This window comes from Carcharodon carcharias, chromosome 23, assembly GCF_017639515.1.
Source record: "Carcharodon carcharias isolate sCarCar2 chromosome 23, sCarCar2.pri, whole genome shotgun sequence".
NCBI classification, from domain to species: domain Eukaryota; kingdom Metazoa; phylum Chordata; class Chondrichthyes; order Lamniformes; family Lamnidae; genus Carcharodon; species Carcharodon carcharias.
In genome coordinates this window covers 33,302,732-33,326,748 of record NC_054489.1, presented here as the reverse complement: position 1 = coordinate 33,326,748, position 24,017 = coordinate 33,302,732, and the positions used below count along the sequence as shown (strand labels likewise).

Here is a 24,017-nt window from a genome sequence, read left to right as displayed (position 1 = left end):
TGGAAAATCCCAGCCATTGAGTATGTTTTAAAACTGAGATTGACAGATTTCTAAATACCAATGACATAAAGGGATATGGGGTTAGTGTGGGGGAAAAGGCATTGAAGTGGATGATGAGCCATGATTGTATTGAAAGATGGAGCAGGCTTGATGAGTTGAATGGCCTACTCCTGCTCCTATGTTCCTAAGAGTGCTAAGGGCATCTCTGGGACCTGCTGAAGAAAGACCTGAAACCACACATCTGTTTGCACTGCTTCTCTGCGATTATGAAGGTCAACCTTACCCTCAACCTCTACACCACAGGGTCACTTTAGGCAGCCTTGGAACATTTGCCAGGAAGCAGTATGGGCGTGCATCCACAGGTCACTGGTGTTCTCAATAAACAGAGAGAGTGAGACACACACATCAACTTAGACTAAGAAACAGCTACATACGACTGAGAGAAAGCTGCAAGCTGACAGAGCTAAATACCAACTGACATGTCTTTGCCTACTAAATCCGCAGGTTCAAACTCAAGAAGAGGACAACTTTTTTGAATTTTTGGGCCTTGTTTTGTGGAGTGCTTTAGTGATTGGTGCAGTTGTTGATCCAGTAAAGTTCTGTACCTGTTGATTAATTAATGTTACAATAAAATGTTACAATAGCTAGAGAGTGTACCAATTGTAACAATCTCTTGATCCATTCAATACAAATTAAGGGGAGGAGTGAAGGTCCTTTTTTACACATGGCCCCTTTTGATGCCTTCTCTCCTGCCTCTTCCCCTTCCTGTCACCCAGCCATGCCACATTTCATTAACTTCTTTTGGGTACATTACCTTCCCTGATTCCTCCTCAGCCCAACAGTGCCTTCCTACTCTCCTGCTGCCATTCTAGCCTTGAATCCCCACTATTCATGGCCAGAACTACCCTCTGTCCCAGTCTTGGCAATCTCTGAAGGTCCCATCAATCTCCTTAGGAGGAACAACGCAGCCACTGTTGCAGGTTGAGCCAGGCTGTCTGCAACCTCAGCATCCCATTCGACCCTAAGCTGAGCTTATAACCACATATTTACTCCACTACAAAGGCCACCCACTTCCATCTCTTTAATATTACCCACCTCTGCCACTGCCTCAACCCATCTGCCACTGAAACTCATCCATGCCTTTGTAACCTTGAGATGTGACTATTGCAATGCTCCCTGCCTGGCCTCACTCTCATAAATTCAACCCCTCCAAAACTTGGCTTTTTGTGTCCTTGGCTGCACCAGATCCCATTCACCCAACACTGCTGCTCTGGTTTGTGCACAAATTTGTCCTGCAAGAGGTTAGAGAATGATGATAAGGCTAACAGCTGAGCAGGTATAGGAGAAGTGAAATGGGGCTAAGAGGCTATTGAAGTGGAGGGTAGGGGTTTGCAGGTTATGTTAGAGAAGCTGTGTACCCATAATGCAGAATGGCTAGTTAAAGCTGCACTTAAATAGAATGCAATGTGAGTGCTTAGTTATCCAAGTGTTGCTTTAAGAGTGTGCTGGTGCCTGGGGCAGGCAATGAAGGGAGCGAGTCTAGTGTGTTTTCTTGACAGCCATGGTGAGGTTGTTGAACTTCTTGCGGCACTGGTTCACATTCCTGGGCGCACAGGAGTTGCCATCCAGTGTCAGTGCCATCTCTCTCCAGGCAGCACGAGTTATATTCCTGGTAGGCTTGGTGGCACCTACATCTTGGAACCTATGTTGCTTGCCCTTAGTCTCCTAAAAAAGGGCCTAGGAGTCTGTACCGGTAATTATGTGTTCTCTTTGATGGGGTGCTGCTCTTTGGGACAGATGATGTTTGGTCTCAGTTTTATAAAGCTTGTTGAAAATCATGACAAGGTGTGCAGTGAAATTATTTGAGTGAAGTAAAAGGCAAACACTGTTCCTTTTACCAATTTTCCCCCAGTCTGCTGAAGAATTTGAGCTGAACTGCCTCTTAAAAGGCTCAACGAAAGTTTCCAGGCAATCCAGCCGCTCACACCCGTTTTACAATGATTCTCCATGTAAATACAAGCGAGCAGACCCAGAAAATCCATGGGCAGGATTTTCCCTATGTCGGGGTGGGCACGGCAGGTGGGCCCGGAATTGGCCCCCAAATGCGAATTCATGCCGGCTGGCCAATTAACGGCCAGCCAGCATGAAGCACACGCTGCAATGCTCAGCGCTGCCGGAGTTGGGGGTGGGAGGTGGGTGAGTGTGGAAGTCTGCGCATGTGCACGGGAGCTCGGGCTGAAAGCTCCCTGAGGGCACATAGCTGCCTCAGAGGGCTGAGGAATTGGAGAAACAAAAGTAAAGATTTTAAAGATGATATAAATACGTCCCCACATGTGACTCAAAGAGGGACATGTTTGAAATGAAGTTGAAAAATTTTTTCCACTTTTTTATTTGCTGTTGGAAACCTCATCCTGCCAGTGGATGAAATTTCATAAAAAATGCAAAGGCTTCCTGGCCTATTCGCCCGCTTGCCAACTGAAACATTCAGCGGGCAGCGAAAAATGGCAGTTAATTGAATCTTTAATGGGTTGAATAATGCTGTTAATTATTGTGTGTTGCGCTGCCGACTCTCGTGCATGCCCGCGAGAGAGCGCGATGATGTTGGGACGCTTGCCTGACGTCACTGCGCGTGATTTTACGCCTGATCGCATTGGGTGCACGCCCGCCCGTGGGACGTAAAATCCTGCCCCGTGTGTCACTCCCTCTGCAGGTCATGCAGGATAAAATCCTTTTTAAAGGGACATGTTCAGTGTACTGCAATTTGTCGAGTGTTGATTCTACAATTTCAGCCTCTGATTTTGCTTCAGTTGTCCAATTTTTCCTCAGCTGTTGATTCTACGCTCCAACATTTACCATTCCTTAATTAATCTTTTCATGCCAATGTGTTAAGGAATTTTATTCTCTTTAAGGAATTCGGACATTGAATTATTTTTGGAAGAAAAGTAATTGACTTGTAAGGTCGCAAATGAAAGAGTCTGAAGTCAGGCAACTGGCGCCTGAGTCATTCTAGGTTTCAGCTTATTATTTAAATCCTGAGCCCACTTCATAAGATGTGCTTGGTATCAAACGGAGAGCTGTGTTATAATTTGGGCCATCTCATTAAACTTTTTAGTCATGATTATCACAAGATGCAGATTCTACGATCGGGTCCTGCTTCTTTTGAAACCAAACCCAACATTATGGATGTAGTAAATGGGATATTGTGTGTCTCATCATTAATGATCTATCCTTTGATTTCTGGGTTATATTGGAAGTAGAATGAGATGCACCAACATTTCCTCCTGATCCCTTGGTTAAGCAGAAAACCACCAGGTTGACAGACTATAAATTTCAGGATAAACTATGAATTACTTATGATAAGAAAGAAATACACAAGATAGTTTTAAGAGAATTAAAAATGTAAATTTACATAGAAATTTCAGTGGTACATTAAACTGTTTTTGAGTCTAAATTGTTTTGGGCCCCTTTTCCAAATTCCTTTACATGGTTGTCCTAGGATTTTAGTTAAGTGCATTCCTTTTGAACTGCTGTCCGTCCACCAAGAGATGGAAATATAAGTGAAGAATGTACATTGGCAGAATTCAAAGGCTGCTACACAATTTAACCCAATTGGTCAATGGTGGAGTTTATGCTCCACATGAACCTCCTTCCATCCTACTTCATCTTCTGTGTCTTTCTGCCCATTTACTTATCTAGTTTCATAAAGAACTCTGAGGTCAGCACCAACCAAACATCACAGAGCACACATATCCTAGGATCTCAGCTTGTTTGAGTACCTCATTCACTTCTCTCCATTTCATCATATTGGGACAGGAGGTGAGCAGTTCTTGCTATGGACAAATTTTACATTCAGCTATATTTTATTCTACACAAGGCTTCAATTCTATTTCCCATCCTCAGGAAGAATTCAGTCACTTGACATCAGAAAGTTTCAGAATAGTTACTTAATCTGGAATACTGCAGCTTATTATTAACAAGCCATGTGTCTTGAACTGTAATATATCCAGTTGTCTGGATGATTGGTGCTCCAACAACACTCAAGAATCTTGACACCATCCAGGACAAAGCAGCCTGCTTGATTGGCACCCCATTCACCACCTTCAACGTCCACCAATGACGCACAGTAGCAGCGGTACCATCTATAAGATGTACTACAGCAACTCGCCAAGCCTCCTGTGTCAACAGCTTCCAAACCTGCAGCCTCTACCATCTAGAAGGACACAAGCAGCAGATGCACCGGAATACCACCTGCAAATTCCCCTCCAAGTCACACACCAACCTGACTTGGAACCACATTCCTTCACTGTCACTGGGTCAAAATCCTGGAACTCCCTTCCTAACAGCACTGTGGGTGCACCTACACTGCATGGACTTCAGCGGTTCAAGAAGGTGACTCAATACCACCTTCTCAAGGGCAATTAGGGATGGACAATAAATGCTGGCCTAGCTAGCAATGCCCACATCCCGTGAAAGAATAAAAATAAATAAATTTGACCTAAATCCTTAAAAAAATAAGACACCAGGTTTCATGCACTATTTTCCTTGTTCACTATGTTGAAATCCCTTCCCACTCAGCACGGCACACTGCCAAAAATCACAACCCCTGCTCTTCCTTGTTCTTCAGAAAATGGTTTCCCAGCTTTAAAGTTCTGGTTTGACACTAGTTCTACTCATAAAGTGCTAGTGCTGTTCCTCAATAAGTAGTGACCTTGCTTACTGTTGTTTCTATAGAAAATGGCATTGCCTATGGAGCACACATCAAAAGAGCACACAACTGGTTCTGATACCAAACCAGAAAAAGAAACAGAAAAGCCTCTTGTAGATTGCAAGCTTTGTGATGGCCACTGCTGAATTCAGTCCTTGGTACACGAAAAGAGAAAGTATACTTTTAGTTGTTGAAAAGTAACTGTCATTTTGGTAGGAGAATAAGGAGGTTACTTATTCCTTGGAAGGTAAGAAACTGAATGGGGAAGAGGAGCAGAGAGGTGTGGGAATACAGATACATAAATCGTTAAAAGAAACAACAAATTCGATAAGGCCACAAGAAGTGTAAACAAAATACTGGGATTAATTTGAAAAGAATAGAATACAACAGCAGAGAAGTAGTATTAAATTTATATAAAATCTTGTTTAGACCACATGTGGAGTATTGTGTACTGTTCTGGTCTCCACGCTGCAAAAAGGATATTGAAGAACTCAAGAAAGTACAGAAAAAATTTATAAGGATGTTGAATTGAGAATTGAGAGGACACAACTATCAGGGAAGATTGAGTAGGTTGGAGATCATTTCTCTGGGAAAGTTAATACTTAGAGGAGACCTGATAGGGCTCTTTAAATTTATGAAAGGGTTTAATAGAGTTGATGTGGAAAATCTGATTCCATTTGTGGGTGAGTCCAGAACAAGGGACCATAAATATGAGAGTGACTCACAGATCAAATAAAACATTTTATTTACACAGAGAGTGGCATGAATGTGGAACTCATTGCGACACAAAGTGGTTAAAGCACTTGAGGAGCAGTTTGATGCATACATGATGGGGAAGGGATTGAGATATGGGAGCAGGGTAGAAAGAAGCAGATATAATGCAAGGTGTTCAAGTGGAGTATAAACACTGACATAGACCAGGCAGGCTAACTGGCCTGTTTCTGTGATTTCGTTAAGGAGAAATCCATGATCCCTGTGGGATTCTGTTATAACATTTTTACTAACACACCCCAATTGGAGAAAAGGACTGGAATTTTCCAGCCCCTCATGCCGGTGGGATCTTCTGGTCCTGCCGATGTGAACGGAGATTTCAATGGCTCGCCAGCCCCACCACGGGGGAACCCGCCGCAAGCAGTGACTGGAAAATTCCGGCCTTTTCAACTTTTTTTTAAAAAACGGTGTGTTTCCCGGGAACGCATTGGGAACTTCATTTTGCCTGCCCGCTAGTGCAAATCTGGGATGATTCAGCCCCAAAATTTCTTGCTAATTATGCATCAGTGACTGGTGAAAACTTACATGGTGCAGGTCAGAGGCTGGGAATTCTTAAGCAAGCAACGCACCTCCTGACTCACCATACCCTGCCCACCATACAAGGCACAAGTCAGGAGTGTGATGGAATACTTTCCCCACTTGCCTGGATGAGCGCAGCTCCAACAACATTCAAGAAGCTTGATGCCACCCAGGACAATCAGCCTGCTTGACTGGAACCACATCCACCACCTTCAATATTATTCCCTCCACCCCTAATGCACAGAAAGCAGTGTGTACCACCTACAAGATGCACTGCAGCTCCTTTGACAACGCCTTCCAAACCAAGGCCACTACCATCTAGAAGGACAAGGGCAGCAGAAGCATGGGAACGCCACCACCTGCAAGTTCCCCTCCAAGCCACGCACCATTCTGACTTTATATCACTGTTCCTTCTCTGTCACTCGGTCAAAATCCTGGACCTCCCTTCCTAACAGTACTCTGGGTGTTCCTACAACACATGAACTGCAACCATTCAAGTAGGCAACTCACCACCACCTCAAGGGCAATTAAGGATGGGCAATAAATGTTGGTCTAGCCAGCACTGCCTGCATCCCATGAATGAATAAATTTTAACAAGTCTTGTGGAAGTACTAATCCTGATATGTATTATCAGTTCTTGATCATTTGTAATATTGAAAATCATTCACAAATGTAAATTTCATTGCTTATTGTTAAGTTCAGTCATTACTCAGACAACAGAAGCATTTTTCGAGCTTGGGTCAAATTCTATTCATTCGTATGCTAAGGCCCAAAACTTCTGATCAATAAATGTTTGTACCCGAGAGGCACGACCCAAAATGTGCTGGGGAACACCTCAGAAGTCCTGACTCACTGACTACGTGGGAATTACTCAGGAAGTCTGGACTTCGGAAGGGCAATTCCCTGATGGCTGGAACCTTTCTAAACTCCAAGTTAGAGTAAGAGACTTTGGATGGTTCCAGCTCATTTACCAAAATATTTACCCAGGAAAAGTTAGAAGGATTAAAACTAGTTCTAACTCCTGGGTAACCATACTACTGATCCGACGCCCCACAGGATCATCCCTCACCCCCCGCCTCCATGACTACACGCCCCGGACCTTCTGACAACCCCCCTGACCACCTGACCCATCCTAACCCCTCACCCACTTACCTTCCAGCCCACCCCCTCACCCCACCTGCCACCCTACCCACCCTCACCCATACCTTACAACATTCTTCTGTCATAGAATTATGGATCAATTCAATAGTCTACATTGGTTAGATGGGAATATTCAACCAATATTTCCAGAGAATATTTCCTGGGGTCCAGGGTGACCGTCCCTGGCCCTGTGCTTTGGGGAACCCATGCTTCAACATCACAGTGTCAGATGTAATAAAGCCTGTAGTACATACCAGCTGATCCACTGTCTCTTGCACTCTAAGCTCAAAATGAGTGTTTACTGGTGGATATAAGTGAATAGCGAAGCAGGTATCCCCTCCCCAAAACGCGGTGCAGTTTCAGCACCATGCATCACATTTGGAGACGGCAGCGCAGTCCTCGGCGGCAGCGGTGGAGCCGATTTTATTCTGACTCTCATTCACTGCAGAGGGGCAAGGTGAATTATTTCGAACTAGTTAATAATGTCTTTAAAGCCAGCATATAGTGCATCGTGTCCGACCTGCAGGGTAAGTCACTCATGTGCTGTGTTTATTTTCAGTCCCGGGCAATTGAAACCCTCTGCTTCTTATTTTATTTTTCTTCCAGTACGCATTGACTCGGTCATGTCACAGTTGCTGGAGCTGCAAAGGCAAGCTCGGGAACATCAAGAAGGGATGTCTGCTGCACTCCTCAAATTGCAAGGCCCGATGGAGGAGTCCATCCATCTTCACTCTGAGGTGATAGCGCTGGCATGCCAACGCACCAAGGTCAACACTGGTAGGGTGGCAGCTGCCATGTAGACCTTAGTCCAGGATGTCACTCCTGCACTGCTGCGTGGGCTCAACTCCATTGTTAACGCTATAGTTGGCCTCCAACAGTATGTACCAGAGAGGGGTGCTGCACAGCTTGATCTCACTCCAGCTACCCCCTCTCCTCATGGAGTCAGCCTGGGGCCCTCAGGCACCCATAGGGAGAAGGATCAGCAGGTGCACGCTCCAGGCTCATCCATCCAGGTGACTCGAGTGTCCGGCCCATCTGAATCCCCTCTTCCTGTGACCTCAGCAGCTCCAGCTCCACAGGCTGAGGATGGTGCCACTGCTACACTGAAAGCAGGCTGGTGCCCTCCGGGATTCGGCCCTCCAGAGGATGTCTGCCAAGGTCATCACAGACAGGGTGTCACAGTCAGCAGGCTGCCTCCATCTCCACTGTGGATGTCCGGGGAGCACCAAGACATAGCAGCAGGGTTACGGCAGTTAAGGAGAATTAGTTGCACAGCCTGGGCACGGGTATTAATCACTTGTACATACTGTTCATTATTGTCAATAAACTCCCAAGAATGTCTCCCTGCCTATGGCTTCTTGTTCTGATAAGCAATGTTCTTGTCATTCAGACGTGAAATCTTTCTGCACAAGATAAAGGCAGGTGTCTCATTCCAGGGCCTCCTCCCTGTGCTCTGTGCGGCCTTCAGACCAAAGTGATGGTCTGGCCTTACATTCCCTGGACACATTACTGATGCCTGCACCTCGGCAGTGCTTGTCATTGCTGTCAAAATGTAGTGGGCAGGCATCACAGAGTTCTCTCATTCTCTCTGTGTGCTCTCAGCACATTTAAGGTGGGGCTGGCCCTCATCTCTTCAGCATCTGTGACCAGTGATGCTGTGCTCCTGAATGGCTCAGGTGCTGAAGGTGGACAAAGGATCAGATGCTTCTAAAGTTTCATGGCTACGTCTCCATGATATGATCCAGATCACAGAGCGCAAGCTGCCCTCGGCCAGACAGGAGTCAGACATTCTCAGGGGCTATGTGAAGATCTATGGAGTGTCCTCACTGCAGGTCACTATCATCCTCCTGCAATTGAGTGACCATTAGAGCTTCCACTTCGATTCCATGATGGGAGCATTCTAACAGAGGGTATTTGCACTACCATAAGCCAGACTGGAATCAAACGTTTACAGATGCGATATGAGGATCTATGGGGTCACCTCACTGCATGTTGTCACCATCCTCTACAAAGCTAGCACCGATAAGGGCCTCCCGAGCACGCCAGTCTCATCATTGTCTTTGAGGACCTCCTCACCCTCATCACCATCGGCATCCTCCTCATTGGAGGAGACCTCTAGCTCCTCCATCTCCTCCTCAGCCAGCTTGTCTCCCCATTGCAGCACTAGGTTCTAAAGGACACAGCAGACGAGGATGATGCGTGACACCATCTGCGGACTGTTTTGTAGGTCTTACAGGGCTCCACCAGACCAGTCCAGGCTTTGGGACCTCATCTTCAGCATGAGCCTCATTAAAGCGTTATTCTGTTGCAGTCTGAGGCCGCTGCACGGATGTCATCAACTGAGGCCTCTGTGTGTAGCCCTCGTCCCTGAGGTGCCCTCCCTGCAGCTTCCATGGACCCCGGAAGACGTCAGGAATCTGTGACTGACTGGGGATGTACGAGTTGTGCACACTCCCTGGAAACCGTGTGCAGACCTGCAAGATACGTTTCTGGTGGTCACACACCAGCTGCACATTCAGTGAGTAGAACCCCTTATGGTTGATGTAGTTCACCGCATGTTGCGATGGAGATTGCCACGTGAGTGTAGTCGATCGCACCCTGCGCCTGTGGGAAACCTGGGATCTAGGCAAATCAAATTGCTCTTGCATCCTGGCTGTCCTGGTCCCAGGCGGAATACACAAAGTTTTGTGCCCCACAAAGATAACATCGCATCCGTAACCTCATGGATGCATTTGTGGAATTCTACAGAGGTCACGACAGGAGTCAGTTGCGTAGAAGCTGAGCACCGCGGTCACTTTCACGGCCACCGGCAATCGATGCCCTCCATGTCCCTGTGGTTCCAAATCCTGCACTAGCTGGTGGATGTGACCGACTAGTTCCCAGACATGTGCAGTCTTCGGCAACACTGGTTCTCGGTCATCTGCCGGAGTGAAAGGCAGCATCTGTAGACCCTGGGTGTCACTAGAGGCCGACCAGTGACGGATCGCTGTGGCTCTTGGGCTGCGTGTGTGGGAGCCCCAGCAGTCCCTCCTTCCTGAGGTTGCTGCTCCTGCCACTGTGCAGCCAGGAGCCTCAGTTGCTCTCTCTTCCATCGTCTTCGCTCTCTGTAGGCCATCAGGCATACAGCTAGTTCACCCAGGCTCCATGATCCTGATGCACTCCTCCTGCAGGATGAAAGAGAGTCATGTGCTTAGCGTGGGTATACAAAGAACCTATCCTGGTTAAGTATGAAGGCCCCTTAATGCTTTGCGGAGAGTGCTGGCCACCACTTGGATGGCCAGATTTTAGTGCGCTGCATGGCTGTCCGAAACCCAACCCACCTCCGCCCCACTCCACCTGACAGATTGGTGGCAGCTTTGCCCACTGGAATGTATACTGTGCTCTCAGCTCAGGCACAGGCATTCTCCTAACCCGGGTGGCAAGGCTGCGCTGTTAACTTGAACCATGGGGGAGACTGGTCCAAACCTGGATGCTGATATTGCAAGGGGCTATGAGCGCCTCCAGCAGTGACTGCTCCATGGCCAAATTTAGCAAGCAGTTTGTACATGTGCAGTTGCCCAACTGTTCTGCAATCCATTAAAATGCTCATGACTCTGCAGGGGGCTTGAAAAACTTTGGATCTTTGATGCCTCTGTGTTGCTTGAGTGGGCAGAGAAGCTGGAGGCCTGACTCCAACCTGACTCCAATGATATCAAAGTGGCTGTGCCTGAACAGTCCCAGCTACAGAGGAATGGTCACTTTTACAAGGTTTCCCTAATGTGCGGCCACTTCCCTCGCCCACCCTACCCGCCCCACCCCGAATGCTTCTGCGCTATATTCAAAGGCAAGGCTGCCCTTGCCCTCCCTCCAACAAGTCTCTTCAACGGTAGGGCTGCCTTTGTCCATCCACCCACAAGTCACCTCAGTGGCAGGACTGCCCTTGACCCCCACCAACACTCCTCAAATTTGAAGTCCAACTGGCAAACCTGGCGAGCGCTGTACATCATTGCCATGTACTCACCTCTGAGTTCTCCTCAAAGTGCACCCTGCCAAGTGCATACCTTTTATGGGCTGTCGTGAAACACGTCAGTGGGAGAGATGATCCAGCGCTGGTGGTGGTGGTGGTGTGTGTGTGTGTGTGTGTGTGTGTGTGTGTCTGTGTGTGTGTGTGTGTGTGTGTGTGATTCTTGCAGGCTGGCCGAATAACAATCTGCCGATGTATTACAGTGATGTCCAATGGTAGGGAACGCGGCCCACCATTGGCGGGCTGAGTGGACGATTGCGAACTGGTTTCATGGTGTTGTGAAACCGATCGCGCCACATTGTCTGCTCATGGCACCGAACACACCTGATGCCGGCAGGCACGGAAAATCCCAGCCATTAATTTTGTAAAGCCCAATTTGTCAGTCCTGAAAATGTGCCTGTGTTGCTGTTCAATAAATTTCACTAACTTTGGTTTAAAAGGATTGACTTGAGTTGAGCATCATAATATTTTGTTTTGGTGATTCTGCTAAACGCTAAAATAAGCCAGTATGTGCTTTAAATGATGCATTTCTTGAAAGAATGAACAGGCTTAACACATCAGAACTGGGTCACTTACTGAACAGCAGAAAACCCTTTGTTGGAGAACTCAAACAGCAAGTGTGACAAAATCAGTTGAGTTAGCCTTGAAAATGCAATCTGACAACATTTCTATGCTCTTGTGAAGTGGAAGTATCTGCCACAGGGGATTTGTGAAAGCTTTGATCAACAGCAAGACATCAAATGAATCTTTCCCTTTCTACCCTCTCAATGACACCGTGGGCTGAATTTTAATGTGCCGGGGCACATGGGAGTGAGTGGGGGTTGAAACGGAGAAAATTTTCAGCGCTGGTTCCAACCTGCGTATCTAATTGCAACACAAGGAGTGTGTATGTGAGCAACTCCCTCTGGAGAAGTGAGTTGTCGATTTCAACATGTTGACTGGTCAATTACAGTGAATGGCTTTTGCAATTTAATTCTAACACAGGCTTCCTGGAATTCGCCAGTGAAAGTGAAAACGCAATGGCAATTGTGGGGCTGAAGACATGACAAAGAATTATGTGAATAGGTACCAAAGCCTCTCAGCTGCTTTCTTACCTGCCTATATGAAAGGCTTTGTGCACAGCACTTGCATTGAGAGGAAAATTGACAGCAATGGTGGTTTGTATGGCAGATCTGCAATTTGGAACTGTTGATCTATCAGATCAGTATTGGTGCCAATTACGTTGTGTGACTTTGTCCTCAGATGAAGACCAAGTTGAGTAACACCAGAAGCAGCAGCAACAGGAGTAGCAAAAAGAGGAACAGCCTGCTCCTCACAGTACTGCAGCTCCAGAAGCAAGAGGGGTTCAGCAGGGAGATCATACCTGGCACACAGGGTCTAAAGGCATAGAAACAGGCTTTCTCAGAACACCAGCTTCTCAGGGTCTCATATCAGGTGTTGGCAGACATTGGCTAGAATAAGATCTGCTGCCAACTGGATTTGGACACCTTTTACCAGTGACTGTCAAGCTTACCACTGCCCTCAACTTCTTTGCCTTTGGATCCGTCCAGGGTTCTATCGGAGACATTTGCAGGATCTTGTATTCTGTGCATACAGGCCTTCATCAATAGCTTGCAACCAATGAATGTCACCTTAAATAGGATAACTGAAACCTTAGCCTTGGCTTTACGTTGTCCCACTTACCTGCAGCAAAGCACTCTCCAGCTTCTAGCTAGCAGGGAAGTGCAGATGACCCATGAGAGGGATAATCTTGAAAAGGGGACATGGAAGCGGAGACTTGGCTCCATTGCGGCACCAGCAGCAGTGCACAATGCTGCCCGGGCTGCCCTCATTATTCCAAGGCTCATTTAGGATTCACCAGTGCACTCATCTGACAATCTCACTCAAAAGACACTTTCTCTCCATCACAATCCCACCCCATGCATTTCATCAACACAAAGCAAGCCTGACAACCAAGCATCACTTTCACAGACTCCACCCCACCCCACCCCATCCCAGTGCTTGGAGTCAATTCCTGTGTTACCATTATCACAAGTGAAAAAGCCACTTGCCAGCCAGCAACATGGAAAAGTGGTACAAACAAATTTTAATTACGTGGCTCAAAAACAAATACAGAAACTTGACATTCTAACATTGTCTAACACACCCGCATGCACATTTTGATGCAACTGCAAATCTTTACTCTTCCTCTTCCTGGCACTTTTCCTTGGTGCAAACCCTGTGGCTTCAGCAGAGGTAGAGGCAGGCAGCTCAGATCCCTGCGCTGACTGCTGAGATGCTCTTGGCTGATGTTCTTTTGGCTTCAGAGCTCACAAGACCTGTGGCAAATACTGCTCTATCTGCATAGGGACAGATTCGGCCATCAGGCTACGGGCAACATGTGGGGTATTGACTGGGGGGAGGGGGGTCCACAATGGGTGAGAAGTGGAAGTATTTTGAGCCAAGTCTCCACTTCCACGTGTGCTTTCAGGATCATCCCTCTCATGGGTCAGCTACACTTCCCTGCTAGCCAGGAGCTGGACAGTGCTTTGCTGCAGATCAGTGGGACAATGAAAGGCCGAGGCTTGGGTTTCATTCGTCCTTTTTAAGGTGGCATTCATCAGTTATAAGCCATTGGTGAAGCACTCTTTTGATTGCTGCATTTGATGCTCCATGGCTACTCTTTCCATGGCTAAAGACATCATTGCAAAGGGCTACAACATCATGCCACTCATGCATGAGATGGGCTTCTCCAATTTCTCTGCAAGCGCACAGTCCCGCAGCCAGCACATTGCATATTTTCTGCTGCTGCTCCAGAAATATCCTCTTCATTGATAGCCCCTGGGATACAGCATCTGTGTCCAGCTGAGTGGAGCTTGGAACGTTCTGCGCTTCTGATGTGGACGTTCCACTGCTGTCCCCGTGTCCACCATCTGCCTTTGCTCACTTGTGATGTATCAGTCAAGTGAAAACCCAACTATCTGCCTTACCAGTCCAACTGAAATGTGTGTGAGAGAGCTGGTGCATGGTCTGCATGAGTCCTGTGAAGGGACACCCTCAGTGACTTTCTCTGAGGAGTAATCATCGTCCACCTGTGGGACGCTCAAAGGGCCTTTGGGGGGGTGAAAGGCATAATTTAGAATCATCGAGATAAGAATGTTTTAAGTGATCATATTTCACTCATCAGGTCAACATGTGTTGAGTGTTCAATTACCCTGTGGCCGCCTGATATTTAATTCTGTGACCAGGTAGTGGGGAGGCCCTGGCTCCCCATCTCCGACAGCCAAGCACACTGAAACTCTACTGATGTTCTGAGCCCCCACCTCTGCAGCTACCAGCTGAGAGATGGCTGGAGGACAAACTTCAGTTCTCTGCCTCTCCCTCGTATTCTGTGCTCTCTTTGCCAACAAGGAGGGAAAGAGACATATGAGTGAGAGTAATGGCATGTGCTGAATGGATGGATGGAGAACATTTGTTGGGGGTTACTATGAGGGAGAGACGTGACATTGCATAAGGATGAGTGTCATTGGTGGATGGGCAAAATAGGAATGTGAGAAAGTGCATATAGATAGAGCGGGATTGGTATACCTACAAGGTAAGTTGGTGTGAGGAGTAGGCTTCAGAAGGCAGAGTGAGGGGTTAAAGGTGATACTCAAATCAGGATGCAGGTGAATGTGCCACTCCACTCATCTTTCCTGACTTCATTAAACCACTTTCAGCATTGAATCCATGAACAAGGCACCAGGTTCCAGCTGCTGACCTCACTGAAAATTTCCACTCATGCTTTCTTTGTTTCACCAGCAGTCTTCTTCCTTGTGTAAAAACTAAAAACTGCGGATGCTGGAAATCCAAAACAAAAACAGAATTACCTGGAAAAACTCAGGTCTGGCAGCATCGGCGGAGAAGAAAAAGAGTTGACGTTTCGAGTCCTCATGACCCTTCGACAGAACCAGGTGAATCCAAACTAGGATTCACCTATTTCTGTCGCAGGGTCATGAGGACTCGAAACGTCAACTCTTTCCTTCTCCGCCGATGCTGCCAGACCTGCTGAGTTTTTCCAGGTAATTCTGTTTTTGTTCTTCCTTGTGTACCTTAGTAGGGTTCTTACAGCCATCAGCATCATATTCAGGAAGGTGCCAAAAAAAAAGGCACACTTTTGATCAGACTCCATTCTGTTAATTCTGTTGTGTTCCCAACTCCAAAATCTATCAAATTGTACTGTTTGGAGTGTCCTTTTAAATATTGGACTTGAAATTGACTCATGCAGGTCATCATCACACCCTCTCCCACTGATTTGGTGGGGAAGACTGGAAATTATATGGTAATACAGTGGCTGGGTTTGTTATGACACAGCAAATGATAACTGCTGAGCTGTTAAAATCCCAGAGGGAAGCTTGAAACAGCTGTCATAACCAATTTTTGCAATTTCTATGTTTCGAGAGGCAGTCTTTGAATTCAGTTATAATAAGAACACCGGGTCTCAAGAGGTTTTTATAAAACTAACTTAAAGATTTATTAATTAAAAGACGGTAAGCACATACATGTGAACAAATTACTCCGATAATAAAAATCTCCTACTTATTCTGACTCCCAGTGACACCTCCATTAAGGCAACAGCACAGATTTAAACAGACCCCTGGCAAAGCACATTCTGGACAGTTGCATTCAAAATGAGTTTCTTTCAGCTCTGGGTCCTTGCAGACAGCAGCTTGAGGCTTACAGGCTGGAGGCTTTAGATCTTAGAATCTCCCTTCCTTTACCAGCAGCCTTCTCTTCCTTTTCACATATTTTCCTCTTTGAATGCAAATTCTCATTGTATCACTAGATTTTTCGAACCTCTTCTAACAATAAGATCCTTTCATAGTGCCAATTTTATTAGTAAGCTTTGGTAAAAATAAACCCATTGGACTGAATTCTCTGGTTGGTGAGTGGGGGTGGGGCCCACTCCCTGATGGGTAAAATGATGTGCAGTGACGTCGGGCGAACATTCTGATGTCATTTAGATTTTCAGTTTGGTGAACGCGCAGCTGAGCCGAACTGTCAAAGGCCTATTTAAAATCTAATTAACTCAATTAAATGAGCTGCCCGTCCAACCTTAAGGTTGGCGGGGAGGCGAAGAGCCCAGGCGGCCTTTGCATTTTTCATGAAACCTCATCCATGGGCGAGATGAGGTCTCATGAAGTGTTTTAAAATCTAATAAAAACTTTTACATTAATTCTTTGACATGTCCCAGCTCATATGACAGTGTCACATGAGCGGACATGTTTTAAAAGATTTTTTTCTCCTTTATTTAAATTTACACATGTCTAACGTGCCTCAGGGAGATTTCTGCGCTCTTCCGCGCACGTGCACGAAAGAGTGCAGGTAAAGACTCAGGGAATCCCCCCGCCTGCACAGGGAGCACTCAGCACTTCTAGGTGAGCGTCATGCTGGGTGGGCCTTAATTGGCCCCCCCCCATGTAAAATGGCGATGCAGCCCCAACTGGGGACACCATTATCAGGTTCGCGCCTGCCCCTGCCCACCCCAGCACAACACCTCCCCCTCAATGGGGGGATAATTTTTCCCATTGTTTGGCTTCTTCTGGCTAGGCGTAATATTTCACCCATTCTTTTGAATGGTTTATTTTGAAAATGCAAATTGCTCCCCTTTATACTTCACTCTTTAACTTCACTATGTTTACCTAATTAACATTTCAAACCTACTTCTCGTCTATACATCAAAGCCTCTAGACCAGCTGGCTTTAATCCAATTAAGACACACACGGGCACAGACACCACTTGAACTCTATTTAAAAATAATTTCCAATAACATAATAGACATTATTATATCTTTTTGACAGGTTAAAGAGCCTCTTTCATACAAATACTATTAACAGTGATTTTATACTATCACATTTGTATGGATGATCATCCAAAATTTCTTTGGTTTGACACAACTCAAGATTGCATAATGCAACTGCACTTCCGAGTTCTTTAAAGGCAAGAGGTACCACACAATCTACAGGAGTTGTCTTAAGCTATTTAGAGTCTGTAAATAATGTAGAAGAATTCCAACTTCACTAGACAACCTGGAAAATGTTTAACCTTTTACCATGGATTCCTTTTACTGTTAGGTGAATATAATCATCTGAACATGAGAAGTTATCTAACTGAGGTGTGGACTTCAGTGCAAGTCACTGCTACTAGTACAACTCAGGTCTGCTGGTTGTGCATCAAACTCTTTGAGATCTGGTATCTGTCGTACAACAGTATTCTAAGAGAATTACCTGTTGTTAGATCATAACATCTCTCCTTTCAGGTCAAAGTCAATTCTGACCACCTGCGATATTTCATAACCTACCAATTACCTTAAGTGCTCTAGCTGCTTCTTGATTTATCAATTCATCTCGGACTTTAAACTCTGGGCAGCTCAGGTTTTACTGTAAACTAAAATGAAGACACAGAATGGGAGGAATACAGTCAGTCTGTCAACATCTGAAATGAGGAAAGATAAAACAGCATGTGCAGAATCTTCTTCCAAACCTAAAATAGTAACTATTCTTAAAAAATTTCAAATCTTGACAAACAACTATCCAATGCTTGTAGCCTTCTCCTCTTAAAAACACATTTATACCATAAACTGAAACCCTATTATGGCTCATTACAGGAAACATTTTAGTCAAACATCTGTTTGGGGAAGGGAAGGGTAACCACAAACGTCAGATATAAACTGGACTGATGTCCACCATCATCTACCATTCATTATATTCTCTGGGAAAGCCTAAGAGGACAGTAAGTATGTTCAAGAAGGATACTTACTGTTGGAATTTTATGGATTGCTGCCAAAGTGTTTTGCCAAAAGGCTTTATCTTGGAATGAATCCAGAACAAATGAGAAGGGTGATCTTTTGCTCTATAGTTATTGCAGCAGCACAGAGTTCATTTCCAAGTTCATTTCATCAAAAGTCATCTAAGGTAAAATTGCATGTCTGATTATGGTATATGTGTATAATAGGAAAAGTGAATTTCACAGCTCTTCCTATTCCTGGTTTTGAGATTTGCCACTGTAAGTTCGTGGCATATACTGCATTGCTAAATGATTGTTGGGGAGGGCTTGATTTCTTATGGATGTCTGCAATTACTGCATACAAGCTGGACAATTTGATGATTTTAATCTGCTAAATTTGAGGCAAATTATGTATCTGTTAAGAGGGCAGAGGGCAGTGCTAGCTAATCCATTTTCCCATCAGCTGCTTTTTCAGGATCACTTTGATTTTTCCTATTATGGAAGACTAAATAGAGGATCTAAGTAGAATGCTTTAGATAAAAAATGTCATGATAAAGATCCTACAGGAGCCCCAATAGAGCCTAGTTTACCGGGCCCCAAATATTTGGAATTGGTGACGTCTTTGGCTTCTAGATAAGCTTGGTGCTTCTTAGTCCGAGTGACAAAATATCCTCTTTTTCTATGAATAACTAAAGAATCATAGCCTAGAGGGTTTAACTGATGCCAATGTACGTTTTAAAAAAAGACTTAATTCGGAGAGTAAAATTGAATTATGAACTTCTTACAAAATGTTTTAAAAACTGGAATAGGGCTAACACAGTGAGGAGAGACTCCAGAGCAAGGCATATATTTAAGGTAGAGTACTGAGTGTACTATACAGCAATAAGATTCCCACTGTTAACCCAAAAGAGAATAGCAGTTGTTGAGTGCAGTATGAAGTCAGGCATTTGCTTCATATTCGAGTTTTAAAACTAAACAGTTCCAGAAAAAATGCAAGATGCCCAACTGATAAGCCTTCAAGTTGGTTTGACTTTCTCCATCGAGGTAATTTGTAAAGTTGGGAGTCTGATCATGTTTCTAATAGCCACACCAAAATAAAGATTCTCACAAAATAATAACTGTGTGATTGTGAATGGAAAACTTTTGCTGTGGTATAATACAACTGTGAAACAACATGGGCCAGGCCCAAGTTGCGTTTGTGACTTTGAAATAGTACGGAACCCTTCCTTGGAAGCACTCAAACACACTGCTAAGAACAAAATAGACAGTATATTAAATAAATACTTTAAAGGAAAGCACTATTGTGAAGGAAAGTTAGTTCAAAATGTAAAGCACAATATCTGGTGGTGATTAGAATGTGTGCTGACAATAATCTGAATGAAATAATCAAAAATATTGCAATGTAATAAATATGTCAATTGTAAATCCATGATGCTATCATATTTACATCCTTGGAATCCTCAAGGAGAATGTATCTTTTAGGAAACAGAATAAAAAAGAAATCACATGCATATGTTTATCAATTTAAAAAAGAAATCACCCAAAACCCAAGTGAAAATTTGTTGTGCTTGTTGACTGAGCACTTGAGAGGAAATGGAAATACACACTTTTTGCATCCAGACACCAATACACTTCAATCTGCTTTAGCTCAGCAGGATAGTTGACCCTATCCTAAACTCATTCAGTCATCAATCAAATAATAATGTTATTGTCTCTATATGCTATGACTTTCAATAGTCTGTTCTGATGTTTGGCCTGAGTTTTATCACAGCAAAGAAACTAATAAGTTTGTTTTGTAAAGTTTTGAATTCAAATTCCAGTAATTTAAAGCGCATTAAAAGGGAAAAGGACAAGAAGACTAGATTAATTATATTATACTAAGAATTGGTTTGGATAATTTCATTGCAGTTTATGGTGTGAAATGATCATTTTAAAATCTGGTTTTGTTCATCCCTGAGATTTTACCAACAAGATAGTTTGACAGTGCCTGCTTCTCTGAGTCACCAAGCTTTCTCATTGCTTTAAGTGCATCATTGACTGCTCAATGTTATTTAAAACAACAACATATTGATTTGGCCACTCCAAAGAAGCAACCAGATAACTTTAACAGCGTGAGTGTCAACTGCCTCATAAACCCTCAAGAATCAAGTTAAGCAATGAAAGTTCCATTTCCAGAATGGATTGCAAAATCATCAACATAGAATCATAGAATCTTACAAGTGGAAGCCATTGTGCCCATATTAATGCCAGCTCTTTGAGGGTTATCCACCTATGGTTTCCACATAGCCTTCCATATATGGCAGTGAGTTTTGCTTTTCAAATATATCTGCACAATTCATTTTTGAAAGTTACTGCTGTTTCTGCTTATTCCATCCTTTCAGGCAGTTCATTCGAGATCACAACAACTCACCACATAAAACACTTTTTTTGCTTCATTTTCTACCAAGTCCTTCTGCCAATTATCTTTAATCTGCGTTCTAATGCATCGACACAGCTACCTGTGAAACAATTTCTCCCCTTCTTGATTTTGGACACATCTATTAAATCTCCCCTTAACCTTTGCTTGCATTTATATAGCACCATTTACAATCTCAGGACATTCCAAAGCATTTTACAGCCAATGAAGTATTTTCAAAGTGTAGTCACTGTTGCAAAGTGGGAAATGCAGCAGCCAATTTCTGCACAGCAATCTCCTACAATCAGCAATGTCATAATGAAAAGATAATCTTTTAGCAGTGTTAATTGTGGGATAAAGATTGGCCAGGGAGAACTTCCATACGCTTTGCAAAATAGTGCCATTGGCATCTTTTATGTTCACCTGAGAGGGCAGACCAGGCCCTGGTTTAATGCATCCATCCAAAAGACAGCATTTCTAACAGTGCAACACTCCCTCAGTAATGCATTGGGAGTTTAAGCCTAGATTTTTCTGCCCATGTCTCCAGAGTTGACTTGGAATCCACAACCTTCTGACTCAGTCAGAGGTGAGAGTGCTATCCCCTACAAGGAGAATGATAACAACTTTTATAGTCCTTCCTCGTAAATGAAGTCCTCATTCTTGGTACCATTTAGTAAACCTTCTCTCCACCCTCTCCATGGTCTTGTCATCTCTCTAAAGTGCAGTGCCCAGAATTCGACACAATATTCCAGCTGAGGCCCTGACTCTGTTTTAAACAGCCTTCTCAACTTGTCCTGCCACATTCAAAGCACACCTTTAAAATAATAGCATTTAGTTAAAAGCCCTCTCTACACTCTTCCTTCCACTTTTCTGCATTCATTTTCATTTGTCATGTGGCTGCCCATTTCACCGACCTGCCAATGTCTCCAGAATGCTGTTACTATCCTCCTCAGTTTTGTGCCTTCTGGAAAAATGTAATTATTCAGTGAAGAAAAGAAGAAACATTAAAATTGAAATCCAAAATTAAAGTCATGTAGAGAAAAGAGTAAAGGTAGTGTTGATAAAATATTTGATTTGAAATACTACTGACCTTTTCACAAAATTATGACTAATATCAGGATCAATTGTGTCATTGTGTCTAAGTTGGAATCACAGAAAAAAACTGATTTGACCAAGGAACTTGAAGTTCCCTGGAACTGTCAACTGGTAACGGTTAAATGAAAAGATGACCAAAAGTATTACGATCTCTTTGGGGGAAAGTTACGACCAGGTGAGGAGGGGTCAAATGGCTCCCCTCTTATCCCTCTCCTCTTTTGACTGCAGCTGGTCTAACCATCACCCCTTGACATTCAATGGCATTATCACCGCTGAATGCCCCACTATTAACATCCTGGGGTTAGCATTGACAAGAAATTGAACTGGACTAGCCATATAAATACAGTAGCTACAAAGAGCAGGTCAGAGGCTAGGAATCCTGCAGCGAGTAACTCGCCTCCTGACTCCCCAAATCCTGTCCGCCATCTACAAGGCATAAGTCAGGAGTGTGATGGAATACTCTCCACTTGCCTGGGTGATTGCAGGTTTACCAATACTCGAGAAGATTGACACCATTCAGGACAAAGCAGCCCACTTGATTGGCACCCCTCGCACAAACATTCATTCCCTCCACCACCGACGAACAGTGGCAACAGTGGTACCATCTACAAGATGCACAACCGAAACTCATCAAGGCTCCTTAGGCAGCACCTTCCAAACCCACAACTGCTACCATCTAGAAGGACATGGGCAGCAGATACATGGGAACACCACCACCTGGTAGTTCCCCTCCAAGCCACTCACCATCCTGATTTAGAAATATATTGCCGTTCCTTCACTGTCGCTGGGTCAAAATCCTGGAACTCAATCCCTAACAGCACTATGAGTGTACCTACACCACGGGGATTGCAGCGGTTCAAGAAGGCAGCTCACCACCACCTTCTCAAGGGCAATTAGGGCAATAATTGCTGGCCCAGCCAGCAATGCCTACATCCTGTAAATTAATTTAAAAAAACGTTTTTCTGTTTAAACAAGGTTACACTTGCCCTGTCCTTAACTGTTTATGCACTGTGGTCACTAAAAAAAATCAATCGGACAAGTTCTCTTGAGTTTAACAAAGAAGGAGGTTAGTTTTATTACTGTATACTTAAACCGGTCTGGGTAAAATAATAAAATACACTCCAACCCTCACACACACACATACACACACAAATGCCTGTCTCCTGCAAATGGGTGAAGAGAGAGAGGGAGGAGGGCCCCACTTAGCTTCTCAGTTGCTAATGCAGTTCTGCCCAGAAACCCATGTGCTTAAACTATACAACGGACTTGGACTGGCCATGTGATCTCTCTCCAACTGCCAGTAATTCTAACACAATTGTATATTCCAACTGTAACTCAACTAGATCATCTGGAGAGCTATCTTAAAAATCAAGGTCTTTTTCCCATGCAATTAGTCTTTGAATGGTTTGTCTTCAGCTGTTGAATATTGTAGGAGGCTTCCATAGGCCTTGCTGATAAGCCAGGACAGAAGGTCGTTCAGAAACCCCGGTGGGATGCCATTGTCTATGATGGGTTTCACAGACTTGCTGTCTCCTCTCCTTGGGTTGAAATGTGGAATGTGTAATAATGTAATTTAGTGTCAGCCATCTTGCTGTGAGTGAAAGTCTCTGTTTCAACAAGCTATTCACACAGCTTTCCATGGTATTAGACCTTATTTAGCCAGCTCACCCATTGCCTCCAGAGGCAGAGCTCCTGTCTCCTTTTCTTCTGACGTTTTCCTGAGAGTAATTTGCTTCTTGTTCTCATAAGAATTTGGTGTTTTTCTCAGTCTTTTTCCCTTTGTGTATACATCTGGGTCTTCATCCTCCAGATCCTCTTGCTTGTAGCTCTCCTTTGTGCCTGACCGCAGGGCATCTGTATCTTAACTGTCTTTCTGTTGATATTACATCCAGGTCAAGGGTTGCCAGGTCACATTTCTCATTTTTTATTCTTTCATAGGATATAGTCATCACTGGCCAGGCCAGCATTTGTTGCCCAACCTTAAATGCCCTTGAACTGAGTGATTTGCTAAACAAAAACAGAATTTTTGGATTTCCAGCATCCGCAGTTTTTTTGTTTTTATCTCTGAGTGATTTGCTAGGCTATTTCAGAGGGCAGTTAAGAGTTAACCACAATGCTGTGTGTTTGGAGTCACATGTAGGGCAGACCAGGTAAGGATGGCACAAAAATGAACCACATGTTTTTGTTTTATTTGACAGTCAACAATAGTTGTCATTGTCACCATTACTGATTCTAGATTTATATTTCAGATTTACTGATTTAATTGAAATTCCACATACTACAATGGTGGGGTTTGAACCCATGTCCTCAGAGTTTTAGCCTGGGCCTCTGTGATTACTAGTCCAGCAACATTACCACTACACCATTGTGTCAGCTTATTACCTTATTATCCAAGAAAGGTACAATTGATCCCTTTACAATTGATGCAAGCTCTTAAAAGTTCATTTCAAACAAAAACAATTACAGATTGCACAGACTTTTTAAAGGACTGCTTCCAGGTCATCACAAAATGACAAAAAATTATTCATTTCAAGGAAGCTAGCAATGCAATCTTTTTTGAGATGGATGCTGGAATTGACACAAACCAGTTTTTAGTTTAATATCCAATATATACTGAGTAACATTTATGGGTCTTCTGACTAAAT

The 24,017-nt window shown here is 44.2% G+C and overlaps 1 protein-coding gene and 1 long non-coding RNA gene across 4 annotated transcripts in view; one reads left to right on the top strand and one right to left on the bottom strand.

Moving 5' to 3' along the window:
• The window catches only part of LOC121294059, a 71,142-nt gene that overhangs the window by 25,883 nt on the left and 21,242 nt on the right, over positions 1-24,017 (top strand). The window lies entirely within an intron of this gene.
• Positions 1-24,017, bottom strand: part of LOC121294056 (phosphoethanolamine/phosphocholine phosphatase-like) — a 44,269-nt gene that overhangs the window by 13,150 nt on the left and 7,102 nt on the right. Inside the window, exon 1 of one of the 2 annotated variants that reach the window (XM_041217596.1) lies at positions 7,390-7,841. The exons of the other annotated variant lie outside the window; for it this stretch is intronic. The gene's annotated coding sequence lies outside the window, so the exon portion shown is untranslated. Of the gene's footprint in view, positions 1-7,389; positions 7,842-24,017 lie in introns of those variants that run through there. 2 annotated transcript variants of the gene reach the window in all.